This window comes from Homalodisca vitripennis, unplaced genomic scaffold (genome assembly GCF_021130785.1).
Source record: "Homalodisca vitripennis isolate AUS2020 unplaced genomic scaffold, UT_GWSS_2.1 ScUCBcl_13743;HRSCAF=24111, whole genome shotgun sequence".
NCBI classification, from domain to species: Eukaryota; Metazoa; Arthropoda; class Insecta; order Hemiptera; family Cicadellidae; genus Homalodisca; species Homalodisca vitripennis.
The window spans coordinates 6,563-14,773 of NW_025789884.1; the positions used below are offsets into that span (position 1 = coordinate 6,563).

Consider the following 8,211-nt stretch of genomic DNA (forward strand, 5'->3'; position numbering starts at 1 on the left):
GGAATTACAATAATAATTATAATAATAATTATTATACATATTATAAATTGTTACTGGCAAGTTAAAGCCACAGCCAAAGACCAACTGTATGATCTATGATGCTGTGACGTCATATGGGGTGATTAGTTTGAATAAATGCCATTGGCTGTTCTCATCACGCCACCAGATCATACCACCTACCACTTCCAATGTCCTGCCCTTGCCTCTCTCTCAGTTACCCTCCAACCTTAACCGAGCACAGTCGATGATGTAAACTAATTCAGTCTTTTATTCCGATTCCCCGTAACCCGTACACAACAACATATAAATCATACATATAAATATAACCCGTACATATAAATCATTTAAAAAGAAATTAATAAGAGAAAAGAGACAATCTATTACATTAAAATTTTCTTATAATATAAACTTTGCATTCCCTTCAAAACTTTCCGAATACCTAATATATATTTGACATAAATTTATATTGCTGTAGGACGTGATTTGATTGGTTGTCCAAAATCTAATGAAGAAACATCAGGCAGTGCTTGCTGAGATCAATAACCATGAAACACCGCGTCACTGCTGTAAGTCAGTCTGCCCAGCAGATGATGGATGATGGGCACTTTTGCTACTGATGAGATCAGGCTGCGAGCTGGCAATCTCAATGACCATTGGACACAGCTAAAAGAGGAAAGCATTACAGGTACAATACTAACAGCACTCAATACTCAATAGCTAGGGATCAGGACAATTAAGTCTATCTGGTTACTTTACAATGTTGATTTCTCCAAATAATTTTTTATTTAATTTTTTTAGTACATATTTACAAATTTTTAGTAAGGAAAATATTCAACACAGCACAATGGTTTTTACATTGAAAACCGCAGTTTTTGTTGGAGATTACTTAATTATGTAGCATAATAACAAAACAATCAAAACACTCTAACATTTTTGTCACTTTTTTATTTTTATGGTTTTATGACAAGCTCCTGAATTATTTGTCTGGGAGATGAGATAAAACTGTTTGTTTCATCCAATTTTTATTATATTAAAATAAACTATTTACATTACAATACAATAACCATCCATCTACATTTTATAATTCACTTTTGTGTCAGTCTGAGTATCAGCCTTCAGTGATGCTCGGGCAAGTTCCCCAATGGGTTAATATGCTTTTACCCACTTAAATTAGTATACGTTTTGACATTTTCCATAGATCAGCAATAATGTTTGAGATATGCATTTAAGATATTTCTTAATATTCATGTTTTATTTTTATGATTATTTACTGTTTTGTATTGAAAGTTAAAACTGTTTTGTGCACTAAGTAGAAATTTAATGTACAGTATAAAATGTGGTTAATTTGTCTGAATTATATTAACACGAAAATACTCTTAAGAACAAAAGTAGTTTGAAAATCATCTAAATTATTTAAAGTCATCTTAAAACCAATAATTTTATACATTTTTAAATAAATCCATAACTTATTTGTTGGATTATACAACAATTAAAAAATTATGTATTATTCAGTAATTAAACCTAGTAGTTGGTGTTATTAATCTGAGAATTGATAACAGATATAATTGCAAAATATATGGCTGGAAATAACAAACACATTCAGCTCGAAATGTGATTACAATGTGTACTGCTTGGTATTTTACCATCTCCTCCTTGGACATAAATTGAACTAATGATTCTGTATGTTATTGTGTGAACCCAAACATGTGTCCACTACAACATTGTTTAATGTTCTTGCAACATCTTCTTACAACATTCTGTGTCCATTCTTGTGGCTTAAGAAATTGAAATTAAAATTGATAATTACACTATGCTTACACTGTATTATGTTTACTGGTGTATGTCTCACAAGACATTTTGGGTGTGCCCCACAAACTGTACATGGTATTCTTTTTCCGTCAGGGTGATTTATACTTAAACAATCTTGCACAATTTATTTTTAAAGTTTTTTTTCAGCGTAAACCCAACATGAGGTCCAACCTTCCCATCTGCTTTCTTGAGAACTAATTATTTTGCAAGCCATTTATTGAATAGCTCCTTAATAAATTACTGCTATCATAAAATCTGCCCTTTGCTTGGACGTATACTCAAAGGTCTATGAAAATCCATCCTTTATTGTTAATTATATCATGATTGGAATGTGGCAATTTTTTCACTGGATGGTTTGAAGTAATTCTAGGGGTTGAATATTCGGATATATTATAAACAACACTGTAACCATTCAATTTGATTACTTTTAACTGTTAAAACTGGATTCATATAATCCTAATTTATTTAATGTCTTTTTCCTAAAATATTTGAAGTAGAGTGTTAACTTTTTATTTGTTATTTATAAATTTAATGCATATTTCAGAGGAAACTAGATTTGGAAGATTCTTTGCAAGCCCACCAGTACTTCGCTGATGCTAATGAAGCTGAATCTTGGATCAAAGAGAAGGAACCCATGGTTTTGAATCAAGACTATGGCAAAGATGAAGATTCTTCAGAAGCTCTGTTGAAGAAACATGAAGCTCTTGTATCAGATCTAGAAGCATTTGGCAACACAATCGTGTCTTTGCGTGAGCAAGCTCAGGCGTGTAGAGTAAGCATTCCTTCTATTGTCATTAGAATTATTATAATGTCTGTAAGACATTAACCTAAACAATGATAGTGAAGTCGTACCAGGAGGGTATTTTTATTTAAAAACATATAAAATAAACCTTCTTGTATTGAATAGTAGTATATGGAATCCACTCAATATAGCAATAAACTTATATGATTGATTAAATGGTTACAATAGAGATATTATAAGGAAAATTCGCACATATACAACGACTAGCCTGGCTTGTTCCCGTCTTGTTGTGTGCTTACTTACGCATGTGGCACTGTCGTGTTGGATACTGTTGTTTGTCTGTTGAAGGAACACATATAGGGAAATGACGCTTGGTTAGCCTCAGAGGTGTTTCACAAGGAGAAGAGCGGCTGCCTTTTTTCTGTTGAAATCTGCGTCGCCATATTTTCTTGTAACAGTTAGCGTATTACCTCAAGATAAAATTCTGACAGGGATGATTTTATTCTGGTTTTACAAAGAAATAATGTGTGGGCATTGAGCACCACCACATCCAGAATATGTAGAAACAGTTTTTTGTAACACTTTTGTGTACGCCTTATGCGTACCACATACATGAGCATCAGATCAGTTCTGTCAACAGTGCGTATGCTATTATTATACTCCAGGACAAATTTAGGCTTTAGAATCTTTTCTTTAGTTTTGTAATTCACTTTCCACCATTTTCATCAATATATTCGGTTGTGATCATTAGTACTTGACTCATATCAATCCATCTCACAACCATGCTTGTTCTGTCATTATAAACCTTCCGTTCTCAAGCCTCTAACTCATTTTTGAACTCAGATATACCTAACATGTTACATCTTAACTGTACCACAAGCATTGGTCTTATTCAAATGTAAAAATTTGAACAGGTCGGCAATTCTGTACCAGTAGTCAACAAAAATGACCTAGGTTCAAGTAAGGAGTAAGTAAAGTAGTAATAATTACCCCTGACAATCCATGTTTTCTGTGGTTCGTATCTCACTGTCTTGTTCAGTATACACAATTAAATCAAGTACATACAATGTTTCACAATCACATAATACATAAGTCTTTATTCCGAACTTGCTTCTTTTTGACGGGATATATACTATTTGAAACTTAATCACCCCTTGAATAGCAGCAGACTCTCATCAATACACACTTTTCCGAATGGGTTAAAGTTTTGTGAAAATGTTCCCTAAAAATATCAATTAGTTCCTTTATTTGGAAAGCTTACTATCCAGCTGTGGCTGAGTGTTGTTAGTAAAATGTAGTAGGCACAATATTGTACAATATCTATGTCTAGACATAAAACTTGGAATGCAATTCTGCTATCATTTATCCGAGGACCAATAATTATTCAAAATTTTTTTCCATACACAATGAAAAGTGATACAGTAAAAAAATGTTTTACTATTTTTTTGCCAGTGGTTTTGAAGCCTTGATTGAGGTAACAGAGCCTGGGATGAAACAACAAATTGAAAATTCATATTTATTTGAGCTATAAAAAACTCATGAAATTATCTGGGAACCTTTTTTCAAAAAATAATATATCTCCCTACAAGGATCAGGATATGCAGTTTTCACCAACTATTCTACTGTTTGAATCATCAAAAGAATGATTTTGATGAACAAATATGTTGTTGTTCCATACATGCGGATATTAGTTTTGTTTTATTATTCAATGCCTGCTTCAGCTTTGGTTTGTAGGTGTTTTTTGAGATATTATGTTTGGGAGAATTTTTCTAAATTAAATCTTTTAGAAGTAGGAGTGTAACAACATATGTTATGGTGTTCCTGCCATTATAAACATATTACCACTATCACACAACTAACTACGAATAAACATCGGAAAAACACCTCGTAAAATATCAACATAACCTTTCCTGAACTCTTGTACGATACAAACCACGTGGCGTCCAAGTCGTTTTGAGTAATGATCACAAGATTGCACCACCAACTAGACGGTTATATTCTAGATGTTTCTAACATACTATAAACACCAAGTAACACAATATAACAATTGATATAACGAAAATAAAATAGCTGATAATATGAAAATGAGTATACTTGGGCGGTTAAAGGGTTAAAGCCCTGATTTATAAATACCCTTTATTTTACCTTAAGATTTCTGATCTTGTGTGTATATATTATATATATATATATATAAGAAAAAAAATTGTTGTGGCATGTACCGTGATTAGTCAGCTGGTTCACTCGGTTGTTATCCCATGAATCTGAGGGTTTCTTATGTATTTGTTAGTATTAAAGTGATCCACTATGATGTGTAGGTAGCCTAAATGTGTAGGCATATATATGTGTAGGCCCTGATGTGTAGGTATATATATATATATATATATATATATATATATATATATATATATGTTAGTTATTGTGTTTAATCAAACATTATGTATAATGAATGTTTGGTTATTGTGCAGAATGACCTAATTCACAAGACAGTTATATAGTTACAGTTATAGACTGCAATCATTATAAATAATAGCTAAAACATTTTGACTAAAGTAATATTAGTCCTAGATAAAATAGTTTAGGTAGGTTATACTTGTTAGGTTAGTTTGTAGAAAATTTTTATAAGTATACGTAATGGTTTGGATAAACTAAAAGCATGATTAATCACTTTGAGCAACTTCAGCCATATATTGACATTTTATAATGGCTGGATAAAGTAAAAGCATGATTAATCACTTTGCGCAACTTCAGCCATATATTGACATTTATAATGGTTGGATAAAGTAAAAGCATGATTAATCACTTTGATCAACTTCAGCCATATATTGACATTTATAATGGCTGGATAAAGTGCTAAATAGAACATTATTAATAAATTTGACCAAAATCACTAGTTATTTTATAATAATGACTGGATATTTTATATATGTAATGTATTGCATTTTAAGCTTGACGCCATGTTATTTCTTAAAGAAATTAACAATAAAGAATTCTTTGATTTGATTTGTAATAGCTGGATTAATTACTTACACAAGCACGCGTGCACGCGCTCAAAAATGACTTCAATTTAGGCTACCTACACATCATAGTGGATCACTTTAATACTAACAAATACATAAGAAACCCTCAGATTCATGGGATAACAACTGAGTGAACCAGCTGACTAATCACGGTACATGCCACTGATACAGTACATGGGAATGTAAACAATTTTTTTTCTTTTATTCTTGTTATTTTGTGTCTTGTTTCAGTTCTTAGTTGCATTTTTCTTCTTCTTATTTTTCTCATGAGTTCTTTGAAGTACAGTACTAGAATTACAATCATTATTATGAATTATATTGTCAATAGATTACTGCATGACATGTTGCTAAATGTTTTGCAGTTTACTGTTTTGTTCTGCTTTAAGCGGCCCATACACTAGACGTTGCAATGCACGCCGTGCAAGCACGACGTGCCAAAAATTGGACGAAACGTGCCAGTGTGTGGAGGTCCTCCGTGCTAAGCACGCCGTGCATTGCATGGTACGATGGCAATCAAGATCGGTTTGATTTTCGGCGTGCCCGTGCCACCTGCCGCCGTGCCATCCTGCAAGTGTGTGGACCAGTCCCGCGCTACGTGCTGAGGAGTGGAGTGTCTTTTGAGGTTATTTTTTCGTTCTCTCGCGGCAAATACTCTCCTATATTTATCACGTCGGACTGCTGACACAAAAATTTTTCGTGGCAACTAAACCGTTGTTCCACCGTTATAAGCTTTTCTCAGATTAGTGTCTTGTCTTTCGATGCGTGGCCTAACCTTTTTCAACACATAACTAAATTAAATGTTTCGTCATCCATTCGCAAGTAGATCCTGTAATAATTTTTATGATTTTCACGTAAGCCTTTCAGTAGTCTCATATCAGAATACATTTAACCTCTCATTATCTCTCTTTTAACCATTTTTCGTCCATAATTGTCTTCTTCTCTTCTTCACTTTGCTATTGTCATGAATCGCACTAATCAACAATACTGTTAATGCTTTATGTTTTAGTAGTAAAATATAAGAGGCATAGTAGTAAAATATCACAGCACGACAATACTACACAATATCACAATACCACAACCAACTTCTAGCACGTCACGGGACTGACTAAACTGTCAGTGTGTGGGGCACAAAGTGCCATGCCAAGCACGGCGTGCCAGTATAAAAAACTGCACGGGCGTGCAATGCACGTGTAGTGTATGGGCCGCTTTAGTAAAGACAATCTAATAGTAGAACCTTCATAGTATTTTCTCATTATTCATGTAATTTTAAATAACATAGCTTAAGTATGTAACCAAATCTTATATAACAAATTTTTAACTTAAATTAATTAAAAAGGAGTGGTTCCAATGACATTTGAATAGTGAAGAGGAGTAAAAATGCTAGGAGAGCTAGTAAATTATACTGGGTTATAAATATTAGGTTTACTTTTACTAAATCAATTTTCTCTTTATTATATGTGTTAGATAATTAGCAATTAATTAAATGCGCACAAAAAATAAATAGCGTAATTATGTTAATTCTATTGATACGACTGTTTTAGCAACAAGAAACTCCAGTGATCGATGTAACGGGCAAAGAGTGTGTAATGGCATTGTATGACTATACTGAGAAATCCCCTCGGGAAGTTTCAATGAAGAAAGGAGATGTTTTGACTCTTCTCAACTCCAACAATAAAGTAAGAACTTACTTGACATGAATAGTTTATTTTAATTTTATTTATAAATAAATATTTGTTTGTAAAGCCTATAAAGGTATATGCTAAAGTTTTTTTCAAGTGTATTCCCCTATACATATTATACATTTTATGTTAACATATACAATACTTGTATATTATAATAGAAAGTGTATTTTAATGTACAGAGTATGTTACTACATTAGTATCATACAGTTTAAGAGCCTACTCATTAGTTCTTTCGGAGAACATTTACTATTAAAGTGATATTACATATTGTAAATTTAGTTATTGAAAACAAATTGACCTTTGCACGTCCTTTTACTGTGCAGAAACGCTTTGTCAAATATGATTTTATAAGTCATGATATTTAAAATCTAAATTTTGATTACTAGTAATAAAATTTATAAGTCTCTCCTTTAAAAATTAAAATAATTTAACACTAATTTGTGTGTCCATTCTTTGTTTTCTTTATTTTTACATGAAGTTATTATTTCAGGATTGGTGGAAGGTAGAAGTAAATGATCGACAAGGCTTTGTCCCAGCGGCTTACGTAAAGAAGATTGAGGCAGGACTCACTGCTTCTCAACAGAATCTGGCTGACAGCAGTTCCATAGCTGCCCGACAGAGCCTAGATAGAGACCCAGTACGACCAGTTGCTGGCTCTGGCCAGGGAGAGACAGAACAAGCTTAATGAGACTGTCAAGAGGCGTACGTGCTCGTCAGGGAGGCTGCTGAGCTGGCCACCTGGATTAGAAGATAAGGTACAGTTGTTTACTCTTTGTATTGTTTTACTCAACCTAAATGTTAAATATATTAATAGCTTTCAATCCAAACTAATAGGGCCTTTTTATGCCTGAAGTGAAACATAGATCTTTTATTAAATAACATCTAATTACTTCATGTTTTACCCCAAAATAAAATCTAAATTTTAGGTTGTTTTCTTTTTGTTACAATATTGGCCACTTTT

General features: G+C 32.8%; 1 pseudogene; it reads left to right on the forward strand.

The window, feature by feature from the left end:
* The first annotated feature begins 475 nt into the window (after positions 1–475).
* On the forward strand, positions 476–7,944 carry LOC124375129 (annotated as a pseudogene).
* Positions 7,945–8,211: the final 267 nt, after the last annotated feature.